The sequence below is a fragment of the Condylura cristata genome, unplaced genomic scaffold (assembly GCF_000260355.1).
Source record: "Condylura cristata isolate star-nosed mole 26May11 unplaced genomic scaffold, ConCri1.0 scaffold00003, whole genome shotgun sequence".
Lineage (NCBI taxonomy): Eukaryota > Metazoa > Chordata > Mammalia > Eulipotyphla > Talpidae > Condylura > Condylura cristata.
In genome coordinates this window covers 64,526,337-64,547,170 of record NW_004567104.1, presented here as the reverse complement: position 1 = coordinate 64,547,170, position 20,834 = coordinate 64,526,337, and positions in this window count along the sequence as shown.

Genomic DNA, 20,834 nt, shown 5'->3' with positions numbered 1-20,834 from the left:
AAACAAACTACACTTTGCCACATCACTTGACAACATGACATATGCTTTATTTCCATCTTCTTAATACAAAGGGCTATTTTTTTTTAAAGATTTATTAATTTATTCATACAGAACTGGGGTACAGGCCAGATATGAGGAGGGTGAGAGGATTCACCAGAGACAGAGTGGGGAACAGAACAGGCAGATCGAGGAAGTACACTGCTGAGGGCAGCAGTGGGAGAGACAGGAGATGTCGGCTACCCCATGTGGATCACCTCAGCTATAGCAGCTGTGACTGGCCTGCAGTGCTGAGCTTCAACCCGCTGCAACACCAGGGAGGCCCTTTTTGTGTCTTCTAAGGCTTTGGACATTGTTTTATAATTATCATTGTACTGAATACTTTGAAAAATAGTTTCTCATTTTCCTAAAATTTAATAATTTCACCTACTCATATATCACATATCACCTATCATCCCAATCCTGAAAGCTTATTGAAGGGAAATGATAACTGACAGCCACGTTAAACCTTATACACATTATAAATAACAACTAAAATTGCAACAGTCAACATATTCATCAAGAGTAATGAATAAGCAAATTTATAGCTATTCATTCAATGGAATACTACCTAGCAATAAAAAAGGATACTTTAATGATGTAAGGAATACAATGCTTGGATTTGAACATCACTTTTCTGTGGTATAAAAGTCAGACACAAAGAATATAGAGGAAACACAAAAAGATTGAGGAATTAGGAAATGAGCCTATAAATATATAAACAGAAAGGATTGAAATGTTTTGCGTCTGAATATCATTGTAATTGCAAAAATGTGCACATCTTTCAGAATCTCTCTTTTTCTACATTTTAAAAGGTTTCAGTTTACTATAGGTAGATTATGTCTCAGAAAGTTATATAAAAATTAATATTACCAATGTGGAGCTATCTATATAGCTTCGGTAATGATGAGTGCTGAATTTGCTTGGAAGTACTTAGTTACCTCCTAAAATGTACTATTTTAAGAAATACTTATATTTTATTCTAAGCCCACACTTCTCAAGTGTTATATTCTAAAAGAAGTAGTGGTATTGGGTGTGGTAAATGGAATAGAAGACCAACAAGTTTAAATAAAATACACTTTTTTTTTTAAGATTTATTTATTTATGCATACAGAACTGGAGTACAGGCCAGAGGTGCAAGGTAGGTGAGAGGATTCACCAGAGACAGAGTGGGGAGCAGAACAGATAGATCGAAGTATACTGCTGAGGGGAGCAGTGGGCGGATCAAGAGAGGTCTGTCAGCGCCATGTGGTCACCTCTGAGGTAGGCGGGGATCCAACTCATGAGGAAGTGGCGTTAGCTTCTCAGTGCAGTGCTGTAACCCACTGCACCACCAGGGAGGGCCGAAATAAACATTTTTAAACAGTCATCTCTAAGTGGTTAGCTTGTAATATCAAATTTATTTTAAAATATATTTTCAGCACACACATATTTCTTAATTATTAACAAGATTATATATTGAAGGAGGATATTTGTAAGGCATTGCCAAATTGTAATAAGCTCCAATAGAGGATTTCATAGTCATTCAGAAAAGTATTTGCTTTTGCTTCTCCTTTTAGATTTATTTTACAAATGATTTGAGAAACTTACGTTAATTACCACTTGAACAGTAGCTAAATTATTTCCTTGCATGTAGTAGAAATTTTAGTTCAGTAAATTAAGGTAACTATAAGTGAATTAGGAATCTTTATTGACATTTCCAGAAAATTAAAATGTCTTTATAATTTAAGATTATAAGTTACAATCTGGAGATATTTTCTAAATGTTCTTTAAAAAATATATGACTTTGGGGCCCTCCCTGGTGGCGCAGCGGGCTAAAGCACAGCACTGAGAATCTAAAGCCGCTTCCGCATGAGTTCGATTCCTGCCTGCCCCGGAGGTGACCACATGGCGTGGCAGACCTCTCCTGACCCGCCCGCTGCTCCCCTCAGCAGTGTACTTCGTCAATCTGCCTGTTCTGCTCCCCACTCTGTCTCTGGTGAATCCTCTCACCCTCCGCATCTCTGGCCTGTACCCCAGTTCTGTATGAATAAATAAATAAATCTTTAAAAAAATATATGACTTTGGGCCCCCCCTTTAGGCACAAGGGGTTAAGGTGCAGCACAGCAAGCTAGCTGTAGCCACTTCAGTGCAAGTTCTATCCCTGGCCAGGGAGGTGACCCACATGGCACAGCAGATCTCTCCTGTCTCTCCTGCTGCTCCCCTCAGCAGTGTGCTCCCCACTCTTTCTCTGGTGAATCCTTTCACTGCCCCTGCACTTCTGGCCTGTACCCCAGCTCTGTATGCATAAATGAATAAATAAATAAATCTTTAAAATAAATAATAAATTCAATGTCTTTTTACATATTTTTCCCCAGAGAGCATGTGGATCTTGCAGGTATAATTCATTCAGATGGAAAAGGCCAAGTGGATATTATGTAGGAACAACTGCCTCTCTATCCCAAGAAATAAACATGAAAAATAAAGATCAGAAGAGGACCTGTCCTTTTTTTCCAGTAGAAATCAACTTTTTTTTGTCCTTTATAATACAAGATACAGCTAAGACTTCTTATTTTTCAGTTGTCAAGAGTGATGCTCCTGAACACTGGATGTCTGATTTACTAATCATAGCAATTTCACCTCCTGAAATTGGGCTATTATTGATATCAATGCTTAGTACTTTTCATGTGTGAAGTTCAAATACACCAATAGCTATAAAGCACTGAAAAGCATATTTTAAACAGTAAAAGCTGAAAAAAAAGTTACCTACATTTATTACTGTTTAGTTTTGATATATTAGGCCACAGATCAGATCTGTGAGCATTCTGTTAAGCACATTAACTATTTTCACATAAATTTTCTTTCATTATAATTGTCCAGCTTATGTTGAGTAATAATTTAGGTTTTAGGATATACTACTTTAGTAAAATAAATGTCACTGCCATCTATTCCTTGAGAATCAAAATCAAGATTGCAATTACATTCCTTTACATGTTTCTACAAAATTCTGTGAGATATAACTCACCTGTATTGAATCAAGAATCTGTCAGATAATCTACTTTCAGCACTCTAAAAGAGGCTTATATTTACTCAAGTGGGGTGAGGAAAAAAAAATTGGCTATTTGAGATTTTAGTCTATATCTCAGTTTAATAATAAATGTATATCATTTGACTGTAATTTTATTTCCCCAAACAATATTTTAATTCATATGTTGATGTCTACAAGATATAATAAAATCATCATTGCATTTAAGACTAATTATGATTCATACAACCTAATAAACAAGGCTAGTTTCTTTCTCTCCTTACAATATGGAATATATATTATATTCTAGAGAAGATAATTTTACAGTAAGCAGATGAATAGTGGCCAGGATTTGAAGCTGATTTGGAAAGAATATCCACAAAATGGATCAAGGAACATCTTATGGTTAATACAGTGCATAGTACTATATCTGATAAATGTTGATAGTTATAAAACTGTGTTTGGGAAAATTTCACTGAACTGCAGGTTTAAATGGTCATGGGTGTGTTAGCATGCAAACTGAGAGGGAACACCTCTGTGATAGGAGACACAGGAAACAGATTTTATATTTAATTAACAGTTCAAAAATGCTAATACATAAATTTTAAATAACAAAAATCATCATATTGACAATGCACAATTATTTAAGAGAAACTTCTCAACACATGTCTGTGGAAGATTCAGTTTTTCCCCACGATCTCATTTTTTCAAAGTTTGTAGGGTGATCATCACACATTCAGTGATCCCTAAGGTAGCTTAACTAGTGAGAGCTAGTCGTTATTTAAGTCATTTACTTTCAGTTCTTATACTAGTTAGCAAAGAAATAATTTATTTTTGTTTTTCATTCTTTTTAATTTTTACTGATTCTTTATTCAATAACATTCAATTCAAATACAGGCGGAGCAAGAGTAATTGAGTATGGCATTAGGTTGAATTACAAAAAAAATACTTTTTCTGAGATGCTTTATACTATTTTAGACAGAAAACATCAATTTTCAAGTCCTTAGTAGTTTCCATTCTTAAGATGTCTCTTTTTGATTTCTTGTAATTGTCTCTCTCCATTATCTGCTCAATGTATCCTTGAACCAATTCTATTTCCTCTTAGATACAATAGTAAGTTTTTATTTTTGCAATCAGAGTCTCAGTATAATTTGGATCCTAAAGATGTGTGTATAATATATACATGTGTGTATATATATGTATGTATGTATATACATGTGTGTATATACATATATATATATATATTATGTAATCTATAATTATTATGCAATCTAACGTTCCTGATAACTGCTGCCTAGAGAAATACATTCTGGTTTCAATTTTGACAAGCAGTTTAGAGATGATTTCAGATGTTAAGGGACATCTGATTTTATTGTACTACCAGAATTGTATCTTACAGAATATACTTTGGAAACAAGTGATGGTGCTGATCTTCAAAATATGGTCACTTTCAACGTGTCTTTGTGAATTGTTTATTCTATATTTAAGGGCACCTTTATGAGTCAACCGTTGTTGATGTGTGACTTCAACTGTCACATTTAAAATAATAAAAAAATAATATTTTCTATTATACTATTTTAGCCTATTATATTAGTGGATTGACAGAACTATTTACAACTTAATAAAAGGGATAATTCTTTCTGCTTTCCATACTTTACAGATCAGCTCATTTAATTTCCAAACAATAAATTTATAAACAGGAGACTGACGCAAAAAGTGATTAAGTGACTTGTCTGAAAATCAGCTCTTATAAAGTAATAGGATTCGTTTTCAACATTAAAGAACATGGCTCCAAAGTCTAAAAATAAGTACATAATTTCTATAAATTAAAATACACAATTTAAATAAAAATGAAAGGGTAATAAAATGTACCCTTTTATAAAATACATCAATATTTTGGTCAAAAATATATATGTTTGACTAATGAATTAGTGTGCGAGTACAGAGTCAAAACAGACATTGGTTTAAGATTTTGTTTCACCAAATGTTTCACATCTAGTAAGGGGGTATCGATAGTAATTATTGACATCTAACATGGATAATGATTGGAGAGTATTTTCTGTCTAGTACCATGATACACACACACTTAAACACACACACATACATACACACAGACCCTCTATTGTTTGACATAACCTAGTCTGTAAATGATCATAAACTCACTGCATCTTTAACATTTCTAGATCATTAAGGACCGTTTTATATCTAAAGAGCTAACGATCAACATTATAATTCTCTCCCAAAACTGAAAAATCAAAATTAAGATTGTAGATGAAAGGTAAAGATGTTTTTTAGTAGACCTTTTGTATTTTCAGGGATTGGAAACAAAATAAAATTCCTATAAAATCCTTTTTTTTCTTCAAAACCTTTTGTGTACTTCATAAATTGAAACTTCCTGAGGCCAGATGGACACCTGCTGGGATTACAGTTAACTCTGAAGCATGTTCCCTTTTACTTGTAAATATCTACTGTTCAAGTATGGTTTTTAAACTTTGTATTTTTACTTTCAAATGAAAATTCATCCTATTCCTTTGATATGGTGATATCTTATATCTCAACTTATATTCAAACTGTAGTGAACACTTCCTGTGGTCTCTTTTAGCTTTTTTTTTTTTTTTAATTCCCTGAAGACATTTTCTTGAAAAATGATTCTTAGCTTTCTACTCTTTCATAAACTCATGGATTCAAAAATCTTTTTGTGCCTATGATCTTATTTCTTTGATTTTTCCCCACTTTCAATAATTTTATGTGGGTGTGAAACACATTTCAGATAATTTCTTCTTGTCAAATTCTGTGGTTTAGACAATGTAACTGACCTCTCAGCAACCAGGAACTCTTTTTGTTCTATTTTTGGCTATTTGTCACCCACCAGCTGTTGAGGTAGTTAACATTCCCTGGAAGAACACTGTTAAACAGTGTAAGTGTGCAATGAATTCCAAGTGCAAAAATTCAAATGACTGAAACCTGTGTGGCTAACATGGCAACCTTTTATGTGGATGTATAATGCTTGTGCTGTACTTTAACTTAAATTCCAGACTATCTGCAAGCTATGATCAAAATCAGAAAAAAAAAAGATCCTTTCTTTATTAAACAAAACCCTGACCAATACTGCTATATAATGACAGATAACGCAATACAGTGCTTTTTATAGATAACACCAATTATTATATATGACTTTCAGGAAATTTTTTTTCTCTTTAATATGGAAAATGTATGCAGGAAAATATCAAAATTAGGTCAAAATGTATCATATGCACATTGTATTTATAGTAAAAATGTTAAGGTAGAAAGAATGACATAATACAGTTTTAAAATAAGTAAGCAGAAAGATCACTGTAATGTTTTAAAATAATTAAATGTGTTTCTGATTTCACTTAAGACAATTTTACAAGTTTAGGAAACAGGTTTAAAACCAGAAAGAAAAAAAAAATCTAGAGTTTCTCTCTTCTCTTGAATAAAGGGAAATAAAGCATCAGACAAAACCAAACCCTGGAATTATCACTACCAGAATTAAGGAAGGAGCGTAAAGAGGGGGAGGGGAAAAAATGGAACCTGGCTGGGGAAGATGAGTGACTTGGGAGTGTGACTGGTGTTTGAGAAGCATCTAAAGAGGTGTGAGTCTATTCCTCTAAATCATTCAGTTTTGTAAATCAGTGTTACCACAACAAAAGATAAATCTGTCTTTGTTGTTTGTTCATTGAAAAAGGAAAATACAGTTTTGAAAGCATTAGCTTGTAATTGGTTTATAGTTGTTAAGTTTCATAAAATAAAAGCATATTAAAGATGAGAAACATGTATAGTTTCAACTGTTCTTCATCCTCTGAAATTAATTGACCATAAATTTGGTAGCAGTTGGACTTTGAAGTGGGATGGAACTAAGGCACAGGTACACATTATTTTAATGAACAATGATGTGTGAAATGAATCATAGCCTTGTCAACAAGATAATGGTGAATTATAGCCTACCCATGGATGAAAGGCTGTGTGACAAGCACATGGAATAGTTTGCAAAAGATGCCATTTGAGGTTTGTATTTGAAAAAGAAAAAGCTAACGGAAGTCTGTAGCTTTCAGGACATGTCTATGCAACAAACATACTGATTTTCTATTGGAAAATCAGGACTTTCATTTTGTGTGGAAGAAATTGAACATCTTTTATTGCATTTTGATTGCAGCTGTAACAAATTTACCACAAACAGTCATTTACAGTCATTTAAGACAATGCAAATGTGCGATCATTTTGCTCTGCAAATCAGAAGTCTGACAGGTCTCACTGGACTAAATCAATGCATGAGCAGGACTGCATTCTTTTTTGGACACTCTAGGAGAGAACTCATTTTCTCCTTTTTTTTAACTTTTGTTCTTTTTTTTTTTTTTTAACAAAAATACGATTTTTCAGTGATAGGATTGCAATCAGCTTGTCCTTTCCGTTGCCGAATGAAGAATGTCCCCAGCTTCTAGAAGCTGCTGGTGTCCTTTGATTCATGGCTCTCTTGCTCTGTGGGGAAAGCTAATATCATCTTTTGCGTTCCCCTTTTTTCCTCCCATGCAACTCACTAAACCAGGAATGTTCTCTACTTTTAAAGGCCCAGGTAGTTAGGTTGGGCCAGCTTGTGTCGTAGAAACCTTCCCCTTTATCACACTTAACAAAGTTCTTCTCTCACACCAGAGAACATATTCACAGCTTCCAGGAAAGAATGTCTCTGTAGAAGGTACTGTTCTGACTACAGTGCATGAACTGGTGTGTTGGTTTATAAAGACTACCAAAAGTGAGTTTCACTGACTGGGTGCTTAAGAGAGATGATTTTCTGTTGGGATTTCACTTTGTTCGGAAGAAATTGAACATGTTTTACTGCATTTTTATTACTGCTGTAACACATTTACCACAAGTAGTAATTTTTGTCCTTAACTGGCAACTGAGAGATCTTTTTTTTTTCCTCACAATTCTAGAGGTTATGAGTCCAAATTCATGGTGTAGATTGAATCAGTAGATTTATTTTCTAAGTCCTCTTCTCCTTAATTTTGTGTTTTGTTTGTTTTAATGTTGTTTAGGTTTCAATATGTTGAATCCTATGTTGCTTAGGATCCAAGATAACACCATTTGGTCATATTAAATAGAAATACATTAATATTAAAAGGATGTCTCTATGCATATATACAAATATATACATGTATACATATATATATGCATGTGCTACATACATACATACATACACACACACATAGCATTAGGTCTAACATAAAACAATGAAATGATTTGGATTCCAATTTTAACACAGGATGAATTAAGACAAAGAAACTGGAAATCCCAAAATACCATGGTTATATGCCATGATTTAGGTTATCACAGATATCCCACAGAAAGTACCCATGGTAAAAGAAATAGACCACTTGAATGACAACTTGGATAGGGAAGGAGACATTTGCTAGATGTAGTGAGAAACTTGAGTGGAGATATCAATGCAAATTTAGGAGAGCTCAGAAGAGATAGTAGCAGGCCATTGCCAATTTAAAGAATTGAATGTAAACACTTTATTCAGGTAGAATCTGTAGTACTAGCAGTGGGTTTGATGGATAAATAGAAGGGACATTAGTTGAAAGATGGATACATTGGTGAATAGTTATGAAACAGGTGGTAAAAACTAGATCTTCAGGATAAAAGGATTATCATGTTCTCAAAAAACAGGATAGCACCTTGAAAATACTGATAAATTAAAGTTCCTGATTATATAGTAAATAGATAAATAAAATCTTCGTATTTATATGTTGTCAAAAGGAGTCCAGTTGTGTGAAGGATAAACAGGAGAAGAATCTCAGAGCATGGAACAACACATAAAAGGCAATGGAAATAATACAAAATAATTAACATTAATTGAACTCTTATGCAATGGTGAGTAATTTTCGTGGAATTTGTAAATGATGTTTTCCCTATTACAATTCCCTTTTTAGTATATATTCTTTTAGCCATATTTTCCTACTGAGAAATGCAAATGATGCAATTATGTTTCCAAAATAAAATATCTGTTGAGTCATAGCTATGTGATTTGAGTTCTGGCAATCTTACTTCTAGACTCTGATTTTAAGTACTACACAATCCACACCCTTAACAAAGGTAAATAAAGAAGTAAAGGAAGTTCAGGGGCTTCCCTGGTCGCACAGGGGTTAAAGTGTCAGCGCTATCAAACCATCACTAACCACTGCAGCATGAGTTTGACCCCGGCCAGGGAGCTGAGCCATATGGAGCAGCAGACCTCTCCTGTCTCCCCACAGCAGTGTCTTCCAGTCGATCTGCCTGTTCTGCTCCCCACTCTGTCTCTGGTGAGTCCTCTCACACCTCCCCACCTCTGGCCTATACTGCAGCTCTTGTACGTATAAATAAAATAATTCTTTTAAAAATAATGAAATAATGACAATACAAAAGCCTCAAAACAGAAAAAAAAAAGTTAATTGTTTTCCGAGTGGTGTTAATAATTTGTAAAGTGAAGTAAAGGAAAAAAGAATGGAATGTGATTTTCTGACTCAGGAACCTCTTATTTATAGAGGCCGCTACTCCAGTGACAAGTTGTGCTCTTCATGTACAGGTAATTTGATATTTATTTTTAATCTACTTTGCTCTCCTTTTTCTATACCTGACTTCAATTTTTTTTTTGTAGCATCTTGAAGGACTAAGGTTCTTTTCTTTGTAAACACTAAACCTAGCTTTATATGGTTCTTTCTTTACCACAATTTTCTTAATGAGAAATAAATCTGGAGTCCAACTTCTTAATTCTCAATTTCCACTTATAAAGAAAGAAACAAGCATTTCTTAAACTTTTGAGTACAAACAGAAGTTTAGCAAGTTTTTACATATAAAGGACAAAATAATGCTTTTAATTGGATTAACAGTTGACCAAAATATAGGACCCTCAAAGGGAATACATAAATAAAAATATGTAAAGGAACTTGTGTTAGCTGTACTTTAAGATTTAAAAAATAATCATACATTTTATTTGTTTTGTAATATTTTATTAAGATAATGTTGCTGTCAACTCTGTATATGAGTCAGAATTAGAGGTTTGTACCACTTCAGATGCATGTTAAAAAACCACTAAACACAGATGTATGTTAATGTCCACTATACACAGGATTTTGGTGAAATTATATTCTAGGATAAAAACAAACAAAAAAATGCAAGATACTTTTGAATTTACTGTGTACGAGCTGCAATTATTTAGAACATGGCCTAACTTATCCCACATGATGTAGACAATGAAAAAAACCATCCCTCCAGCCAAGCATCCCTCCATATAATAAGATAAAAATAACTTTTTAACAATATGTTATATTCATATACACATTTATAGTTTTCCTTGAAAAAGCAAGGTCAATGTTCATGTACACAATACACACATATACATATACATACACATGTTATATATAACATATATTATGTATAATAAATATAATAAAATCTTTACTGCAATAGATTATTAAGTATAAACCCACCACAATAGTTAAGTGAGAAGACCCATGCGTTATTCTCTGATAAAAGTATTTTTATTTTTTTATTTGATAAAGAAAGGACACTTTAAGACACATTTTATGGTAAAAAAAGATCAATCAAGAAACAAATATTCAAAATTTAAAAATTATTTTGACATTTGCCATGTTCTTACGTCACCTCATCTATTGATAACTGCCAAACTCATGTAGGCACTTAAGCACATTTTGCGAATAATTTATTCTGAATTATCAATCAAAACCTACTTCTACTTGAAAGCTGATTTTCTGCTACCATTGTGTTCCTCTGTGGGCAAGCTAGTCAATTTATAGCACCTGTTCTTAAATATTTTTAGTTCCAGATGGTCTGTTTTAAACTTTACGGATCTGATCTTTGCATCTCATACTGCACATGTCTAAGCACTTAACTAAAATCAAAACTTTTTCAGAGGGAAAAATAATAGATGTTTTCTAAACACATGTATTGCTGTGTCCTGTGTCTCTGTAAAAATGAGCTAACCATCTGTCTGAATGGGAATTTTAGTCAATGTCCTAAAATTTCAGGGTAGCATGTCATTTATAATTTCCATAAGGCTTATGAGTTACTATTTACTTACCAAGATAGAATATTGACACATTGGTAATAACGTAATCATGATTCAGCTGTGATCTTTTGTTTTCCAGTGCTTTCTTGACACATTTAAATATCTGAAACTCTTTTTATAAAATGTTTGAAATTCTAACCCTAGACTCAGCAAGATTATTAGAAAGCAGTATATATACATTATTTATGTTAGTCTCCATAGAAACACACTAATTGAGTAATGGTTAATGCCACATTTTGAGCCTTTATAGAGACATAAGAAACTAGAATGTTTGCCAAATTTTGTCATATATTATCAAAAATAGCTTTTATGAATGTCAAGTTGATAAAATTCTCCCTAAAATCATTTCTAGTAGAAAAGGATTAACTTTTCTGATGTAATTAACTGCTCTAATCAGTCAGTGCATCCTCTTAAATGCAACATGCTTCTCATTCTCCCATTATCAGCAATCTCAAAATTTTAATAAATGTATACAATTGAAAAATAAATGTCTTTAATTAGTTTTTTGCCTCAAATTAAAAATTTAATTAGCTTTTAAAAAAGAAAATACATGTTTAAATTTGTGGTGATTAATTTTTTTTGTGTGTCAACCTGATTAAAGGATGCTCTGGTAGCTAGCAAAACATTATTTCTGGTTGTGTATATAAAGGTATTTATGGAATAGATTAACGTCTGTTTCAGTAAACTGAGTAAAGAGATGACTCCTTACCAGTGTTGGCTGGCATGAACCAAGCTGGGCTGAAGAGACCAAACAGATGAAGGAAGGTTTGTTTTTGAGCAGGAATATCTACCTGCCCCTGTTCTCAGATATCAGACTCCCCATTTCTCCACTCTTGACTTTACCAGCGGTCACTGGTTGGGCTCAGGTTGAATTATAGTATCCCATTGTGTCATATTCTTCAGCTTGCAAATGCTAGTTTTGGAATTTTCAGCTTCCTTAACTGCATCGACAAATTCAGCTAATAATCTCTCTCTCTAATACATATACATGTATGTGTACACATATGTGGGTATATATGTATGTATATATATATACATATATTTTTTTCTGTTATCCATCACTTTTCTAGTAGTTCCTTTTTTCTGTGAAAACCCTGACTAATATAGAACATTTCCTAATTATTATTGTTCTTTGTCAAAGACAGTGGACAAGTGGACACTATGTACAAATTACCTCTATCAATCCTCATAATAAAATAATGAAACTGGAATCACCTACTTTATGGAGATGATAACAGGCATAGAGCAAATAAGTGATTTGCTTGACGTTCGTAGTAAGTTTCCAAAACTGACATGACACAAATCAATCCAATTTCAAAAGTTATGTGTCCATCGCTCCTCTAAGCTATTGGGAGTAAGGATGAGGATGGACATTATGACAAAATATCCAAAGAATATAAACCTTCTCTACCAATCATCAATCATTTTTCTAGCTAAGGACACATGATATAATTACAAGATATACAAAATATTGCTTTACAAGTTTCCTTTAGACCAATACAGAGCTCAGTAAAATGTGACTTAGATTTAAATTATAAAGCGGGTCTCCCAATCAAAGGATTGGAAAACATAGACTATGGATAGACAGGGAGAACCATATAAGTTTCAGTTTTTAAATATACAGATAATGTATAATTTTAATCAATGTTTTTAGTAAAATAATTAGAAATTTAAAATACATGTTGGTGTATAATAGAAAAAGAAAAGCTGATTACAATGTTCTGTTAGAGAATCAGAGAACCTTTCACTTACTCATTAAACAAATCTAGGTGTTAATTCTTAATTAGTTTCCTATTGTGTGATTCTTTAACAAGTCACTTTATTTTCTTAATTATTTTGCTAACTAGACATGAATCTATGATATAATGAATCATTTACTTTAGGATAATGAGTCAACGCAACTGTAACTATTAATTATCTTACACTCATTGATTTGTCTTCAAGGAACCCTCAATCAAAGGTATCATCTACTAAGTGTCCCTAATTTTCCCATTTCCAAAGAGTCAAATTCAGTTTACATTTAGTTTAATACAGATTAAAATATTAATGTGAAGACAGATCATTGTGAAAGTTCTGATGTAGATGATTATTGCTTGAAGCAAACAGAAGGACAGGAAGAGATGGGAGAGTTTTCACTGTGAACCAAAAGTTCACGGCAATACAAAATTCATTGAAAATGGGAGAATCAGTTGATTTATTAAAAAATGGTTTTACAACATGATACCTAGGTTTAAACAATGAGATATAAATGAAATAAAAATGATGTCAATCTGCATAAGTAAGAGCTAAGGAAAATGAAGTGGCTTAGAATTTTAACTTCCTTGGTATGAAGCCAAATGTTAACTTTTTTTTCAATTATGGGGTTTTTACCTTTCTTTCATTTTAGAACTCAGTTTATAAAGAAAAAAAAATTAAAAATGGACCTTTACAATTGCTTTTTTTCCCCCCAATTTATCAATTTGGCATTGTCATGACCCATGAGGTAATTGATTTTGAATTTTATTTTGTTTGCTTAAACTGGATGTTGATTTTGACATCTGATGCAACTGTGGCATTATTAATACATTGCTTTAAGGAGAGTCAAACAAAAAAAATCCAGAATTAGATAAAGAATATTGGTCAAAAGATGAATGCAATAGGGAAACTACTTGGAGCTTAGAATTATATCCAGGTATCAAAACCTATATATGTCTTTCTTTGGCAAATTGATTTATTTCATGGAAGAGGCTTTGAAGGTTGGTGATTGTCTCTTGTAAAAAAAAAAAAAAAGCATTTAGAAGGGTAAAGGGAAATCACTCACTGTACAGGAAAGATAAGTCTTCTTAACTCTTTAACGGAGAAAACAGAAGTTGATGATCAACTTTGGTTTACTGTAACTATCCAGGTAACTTCTAGCACCTTCCAGTCCTTATCTTAGCTGAGGTCACTTAAGCTGGTGTCTCAAGCAAATGAATGAGTTGCTCTTTCTCACTGGGTTCTTCCATGTATGTGGGAGTTATGTATGCTATTATTAAACTTCTTTTTGACGTTTACCATTCTAATCTGTGTGATATTTATTTATTTGCCAGCTTAGAAGAACCCAGTGGTTATTAGATGATTTATTTGCATCCTGACACTACCAAAATTAGGTCAAGAGCATGTACAGTCTATGACAAGTATATCTTGAGTACACATTTGATAGAGTGTAATATTTTCATCAGGGTTCTTATGAAATCACTTAATTTCTTATTTCTTTTTTCACTTTTACCTTAGTGAAGTATGCAATTATCCAACTCTATGGAATGAAGATGAACAATTTTCTCCTGAAATCATTTTAAAGAGTCATGATTTAGTGAAGCACAGCCATATGCCAAATAAAGAATTTATTCCAATTCTCTTTAAGGTCACTGAAATGGAGGGATTTAATAAAAATCAGTATGTTTTGACAGATTTCAAATGACTACTATATCATGTAACTTAGCTGTAGAAAATTCCCATGTTTATTATTTGTACATTTGTCTGGGGTCCATAAGTGAAGGATATGTCTCAGGTTAAGTAAAATAGGAATGGGTAAGGTTTACAGAAGTTAAAATGCTTTCAACTGAGGACATGACAGGACGTTTATCTTAAGATACCAATACAAGTCAGGAGGTATATATTTCCCGCAAAGTGAGTCCCCCTCTGCCCCATTGATACAGAGAATTACTTTTGAACATGAAGTTCTTCCACTTCATGGACTTCAATTAAACTATTTAAAATACTACGTATGTTCCACAGCATTGAAAAATACCCTTATCAGCAAATGACTTCTAAATCACTTATTCCTGACAGTGGTATTTATATTTCACAATCTGATATGACTTGTATTAAAAAAAAAACAATCTTTAAACAATTTCCAATATGCTTTTTGGGCCTATCTTAATGTAAAATTGTATGATGCATATTTCTTTTCCTAACCTCAGTGGGAATTCTTAGTCAATTGTTGCCATGATTAGATCTCAGTCTTGTGGCCTGTTGAAACACTTTAAATCAAGATAGAGGAGGAGAAAAAAGCTCTTTTAGTTAAACAGATAACTTGTGTACAGCAAGGCATTCTTTTGTTTATGGACTTCAGAGAGAATTCTTTATACATTATACAAGTCCACATTGTGAAGAACAAAGATGAGATTTCAAAGGCTTGCCTCTTTTGTGATAGAAGAAAAGCATTTTTTCTCTCTAGGTGAATATTTCTAAGAAAGATTAATAGGTAGAGAAAAAAAAATCATTTCCAGAAAAGATCAGAGTTTGAGCCTGGCTGTTTGTGCTTCATGGTATTCTGTATCTGTTCAGTGATAATAGATCACGCCTGGAAAAGGATTTAGTTTTTGTGCACCCCAAATTTTCTGTCGCCCAAAATTAATTGACAAGCATAGCCACGTCTAACAGAATGAAATTTGCAATTTAGTGGGAATAGACATTGTAGGTCCTATACCAATAAATCCTGGTTGCTTTCATTTACCATTAAGAAAATATCTTCCTCTTCTACTATTATTCTCTTCTGCTTTCTGTTAAGTCACTGCTATATCCCTCTAAAGAAGGACTTTGTCTACAATACACCCTGTCTCCACATGAATTTTCCCAGCCTCCACAATCGGACAAAGTCTTTCTTTTGACATCCTCTGTGCTTACTTTGCCTGTGAAGATTTTAAGTCATTTCTCAATCCTAAGTCATTTCATATTTTTATGTAATCTATTAAAAATCAAGCTTCTCTTGACAAAATTCTGTAACAATAACGTTCTATTTCTTGCTCTTTTAAAATAATTACCAGCATGAATTATCTCATGCCTGACATTTGTACCTGAATAATGTATGCCTGTCAGGATAAGATTTTTAAATATATACTCTCTCTGTAGAATTTAACCTACTGTAAAGTAGGTTGCTTAACATTGCATTGCATATTACTTTATAAATAATATTCATAAATAATCATGAAAAGTGTTTGTGTAGATCAAGGACAATTTATTGGGCCTGGAAAGAATGTAGGTGAGTAAATATGTTGTGAATATATTATAAGCTAAGCTGATGTAGTCCATTTTTTTGAAAATAGAATTCTAGGAACTAGAACAAATATCATCTTTGTCTTGAAAATTTTCCAATCATAGAGCAAAACATTTCTTGATTCTTGTTTGTGTAAAAATAGTCAGCTTTAGATATTTCATTATTAGGAATACTGTTAGCAACTTTACTGATCAAAGAAAATAGGCAAAATGAAATAAAATACTCAAGGCTGAACAAAAAGTATTAAAACACATGTATAAAAGTAATATGGCTTGTTTAAATTTAATAGGCAGAAGATCTCAAGAGAAAGGTGCTGGTAATGCAACAACAGTTTGCAGGAAATTCTGTCTCGTCTTAAATCACAAAATGACTTTAACAGGGAATATCATTGTCTCAAGAGAAGACATTCAAACCACCAAGAAATCTGTACTGTAATCATTCTAATAAGTAAACCATAAGTAATATGTAAGTACAAGTGAGTATGAGATTCAGTTAGATGGAAAGTTCCAAGAAAAGATTTGTAAGATGATAAACAAAGGGTGGGGGGGGGAAGGACTATGTTCAATTTATGTTTAATCAGTTCAGAAATTTACTCACATGATATTCAGTTGTGCAGAGAATATACACTTTATTTAAGTCTCTAAAGTGCTTCTTTTATTTGAACACTTCTTACAACAGATATGCTATAGAAGAAGTAATGGTTAAGTAATTTTAGGAAAAAATAATTTAAACTTAGTTTGACGTAATAATTTAAGTAGAATTTAAGGGTGAAGCTAGTGCCTTTGCAATAATTCATTTCAAAATGAATTTGAAGTCTTAAGACTCCAGTCATTAGAAGAAAGGGAAACTCACTTTATACTGCAAGATAGTCCTTGGAAATCTACTTCAAATAAAAAAAAAAAACTGGACTTTGGTAAGGAGGAATTTATTCCAAATGTAGTTCTTTATCTTGATCTGAATGACCTTTACATAAGGGAGTCTATTTTTCAGTAATCTGCTGAGCTGTATACCTATAAAATGTTATTTTATATGGGTGCTACTTGTTTCAATGTAAAAAAAATCTAGAAAATAAGTGCACTGAATATAGGACTTTATAGGCCTTCCAATCATAAATAGATTCTATTATTATTATCATTATCATTATTACTACAAGTGGATTATTTCAATGAGAGGAAACATGCTATGGTCATGGAGGAGCAGGAAGATCATTTTAACAATGCATCAAAGATCCATAAGGAGACCTGCAAGGTTTCAAATGGCATCAGAATAAAAGGCTTATCCTTTGGAGGGAGGAGTGACAAGGCTGGATATAATGGGGGTGGCAGGGTGTGAGCTGGAGTCAATATGATAGGAGAGTTGATGATGTTTTCCCCTGTGCAAGCACTTCTCAGGAGAGGACATGAAAGAGGTGTCATGATCAAACTAGGTGAAGGTTTAGGGACCCTAAAGGTGAGAAGCATGAGTGAAGTTTCGTCAAAGTAGTAGGCTTTTTTTTTTTTAATATTCTTTTTCCTTTTTTAAGATTTATTTATTTATGCATACATTACTGGGGTACAGGACAGAGCTTCAGGGGCAGTGAGAGGATTAACACAGTGTGTAGAGCAGAACAGGAAGATCAATGAAGTACACTGCTAAGGGGAGCAGCTGGCTGGTCAGGTGAGGTCTGCCAGCCCTGTGAGTCACCTCTGGGGCGGGCAGGGTTCGAACTCATGCTGAAGTGGCTTTAGCTTCTCAGTGCTGTGCTTTAACCATCTGCGCCACCAGGGAAGGCCCAGTAGTAGGCATTTTATCCAGATGGTTCCTTCTGTTTGAAACGGTATACAACCATTTTGTTCTCAGTATCCCTGACATAAAATATGCTTCTAACGCAAAGGTATTTTTAGGTATTTTAGATTTACTGGAGACAAGTGTGGGATTTTAGGAGGGAGGGGGGTGCCACGGGTAGATGGGTAAGAAGAAAAGACATTTTTTTTCTTTTAAGAATATCATCTACTCTTAAAAAAAAAAAGAAAAATACATACACATGTGAATATATATGCATATATATATGAGTCAGTAACATATCTAAAACAGATTTCCTATGTATCACCTTTTAGTTCAAAAACTACATATAAATCAATGGAGAAACTTGATCAGATTAAAGGAATGATTATTTACTATACAGCAACATTCAAAAGAAGTAATGAGATACTCATCCAGGAACAGCCTTTTGGTAGCCAAGGTACAGAACTTGCAGGTGACAGGGGAGTTGAACCAACTTGACATGTGCTAATTAGGAAAGATTCTCTGTTGTAAAAAGCAGAGGAATTGACATGGGTGGCTGAACTGCTTTATTTGATTTTTGTGCACACAGGAGAACTGTGTGATGTAATCTGCACAAAAGTTAGCAGGAACTAATAGAGCTGAGGATTCAAAAGCAGAATGGGGTGGTGGCTTAGGCAACATAACAAATTTATTTCCAGAAAATAAATTTTAACAGGCTTGAGGAACAGGACTTATTGAAAGTCTCATAGCATGAAGACATTCAAGGGACAGTCAAGGTTAAGATCCATGCCTTCAGTTAAATATTTGTAAACTTTATTTTACTGGTGAAATAAATGAAAATACAGGGAAAACCACCTGGCAGTGTTCTAAGTTGGAAAGTAAGCAATGATTTGCATATGAAATAAGTTATGAATCTTCTAAAAGTGAGAACATTTAAAGTGGAATATAGTAACAGCATTTACAATGGAATAGCTTTACAGTTATTTTTTGCTCATTTATGCAGTAGGCACTGATATTTTATTTTCACTTCACAAGGATGCTAAAAGAGAAACAGCAAGACAATATAACCTTATAAGATCACTTGGTTAAATTAATTTAAATGTTTCCATTGTTCTCAGAAAAAAATTTTGAAAAGCTTTAGTGCCTAACATATTTCTCCTAATGAGATTTTTCTTCTAAAATGAGTATCAAATAGGTCACTGCTAAATACTTTCTACTTTGTCTATACAGTTAGTACTGTCTGGACTTGAACTCTAGAATTCCAAATAATACAGAAACTGGGACCTCCCTGATAGTGCAAGAGATTAAACCTCAGCACTATGAAGTTATTGGCAGCCACTGTAGCAGGGGTTTGATCCCCCGCCAGGGAACTGACCCACATGGCGCAGCAGACCTCTCCTGACCCACCCAGTGCTCCGCTCAGTAGTGTATTTAAGTCAATCTACCTGTTCTGCTTCCCATTCTGTCCCTGGTGAATCATCTCACCCTCCCCATCACACCTGCACTTCTGACTTATAACCCAGTTCTTGTATGCATAAAGAAAGAAATATTTTTTTTAATTATACAAATTATACCTCACTAATGTTTTCATTATTACATATTAACATACTCCACTTTTGGAAAGATCTCAGCCATGCCAATCTCATTTAACTTTAAAAAAATATATATTTGTTTTATTTATACATACAAGAACTGGGGTATAGACCAGAGGTGCAGGGGATGGGGTGAGAGGACTCACCAGGGACAGAGTAGGTAGCAGAATAGGAGATCTACTGAAATTCACTGCTGAGAGGAGCAGTGAGGAGAGTGGAGAGGTCTGCTGCACCAAGTGGGTCAGCTCCCTGGCAGGGGATTGAACTCAAGCTGCAGTTGCTATGGATAGGTTGATAATGTTAAGACCTAAACAGTTGTGCCACCAGAGAGGCCCTTATTCAACTTCTTTAAGCAAGACATGCACTATAGTGACGTCCCTTTTGCACATGCTGTTCCTCTGGAATACCCTTCCTTGCTTCTGGTAAATCTCTAAACATGTATTAAAACACATCTCATAGTCCAAACACTTATCAAAACAAATCTAGTGAAGTTTTCTTTGTTCTACATCAACCAAAATAAATGTTATCTTCTAGACTCTCTTTGGGTGATTTTTGCTCATGCCTTTTCTCTGAATATAACAACTAGTCATTAAAGTTATCCTTTATTCTAGTTTCCAAGTAGTTTATTAAGTTTTATTACAGCACAATCTTAACCCTGCATAACTCTTTATGACAATAACTGTCCCGCTGCTTACTTGAAATAATCTTCAATTTGTATTTTTTGAATGGATGCTGAATTAAATGATGTACAGTGAATATGATATGTCACTACTCTTATACAGGAATGATGATTGCAGTGCATGCATGTGTCCCATTCGTTAGTAACTAGTGTAGGGAAAGATGAGGTTTTTATCTACAGTCTGTCTTGAGGTGTCTCCATGGAATGTTTCTCTATTTCCTGCCCAAGTCTTTCTCATGCCAGTTCTCTTCACCCTCATAGTCACCCACATTAACTTCTAGATACAACACAGTAAGATGGCACCTTTTCCTTTATTTGTAGCTTTTCCTTTTTCATAGGATCTCATCTCAAATGCAAACCTCTTTTATGTGACTTTTCCTGAATTTTTTTTAAAGATTTATTTATTTGTACATGCAGAACTGGGGTACAGGCCAGAGGCTCAGGGCGAGACCTCTCCTGAGAGACTTCACCAGAGACAAAGTGGGGAACAGAACAGGCAGATTGACGAAGTACACTGCTGAGGGGAGCAGTGGGCGGGTCAGGAGAGGTCTATCACGCCATGTGGTTACCTCCGGGCAAGCGGGAATCGAACTCCTGCGGAAGTGGGTTTAGATTCTCAGTGTTGTGCTTTAACCCGCTGCACCACCAGGGAGGGCCAT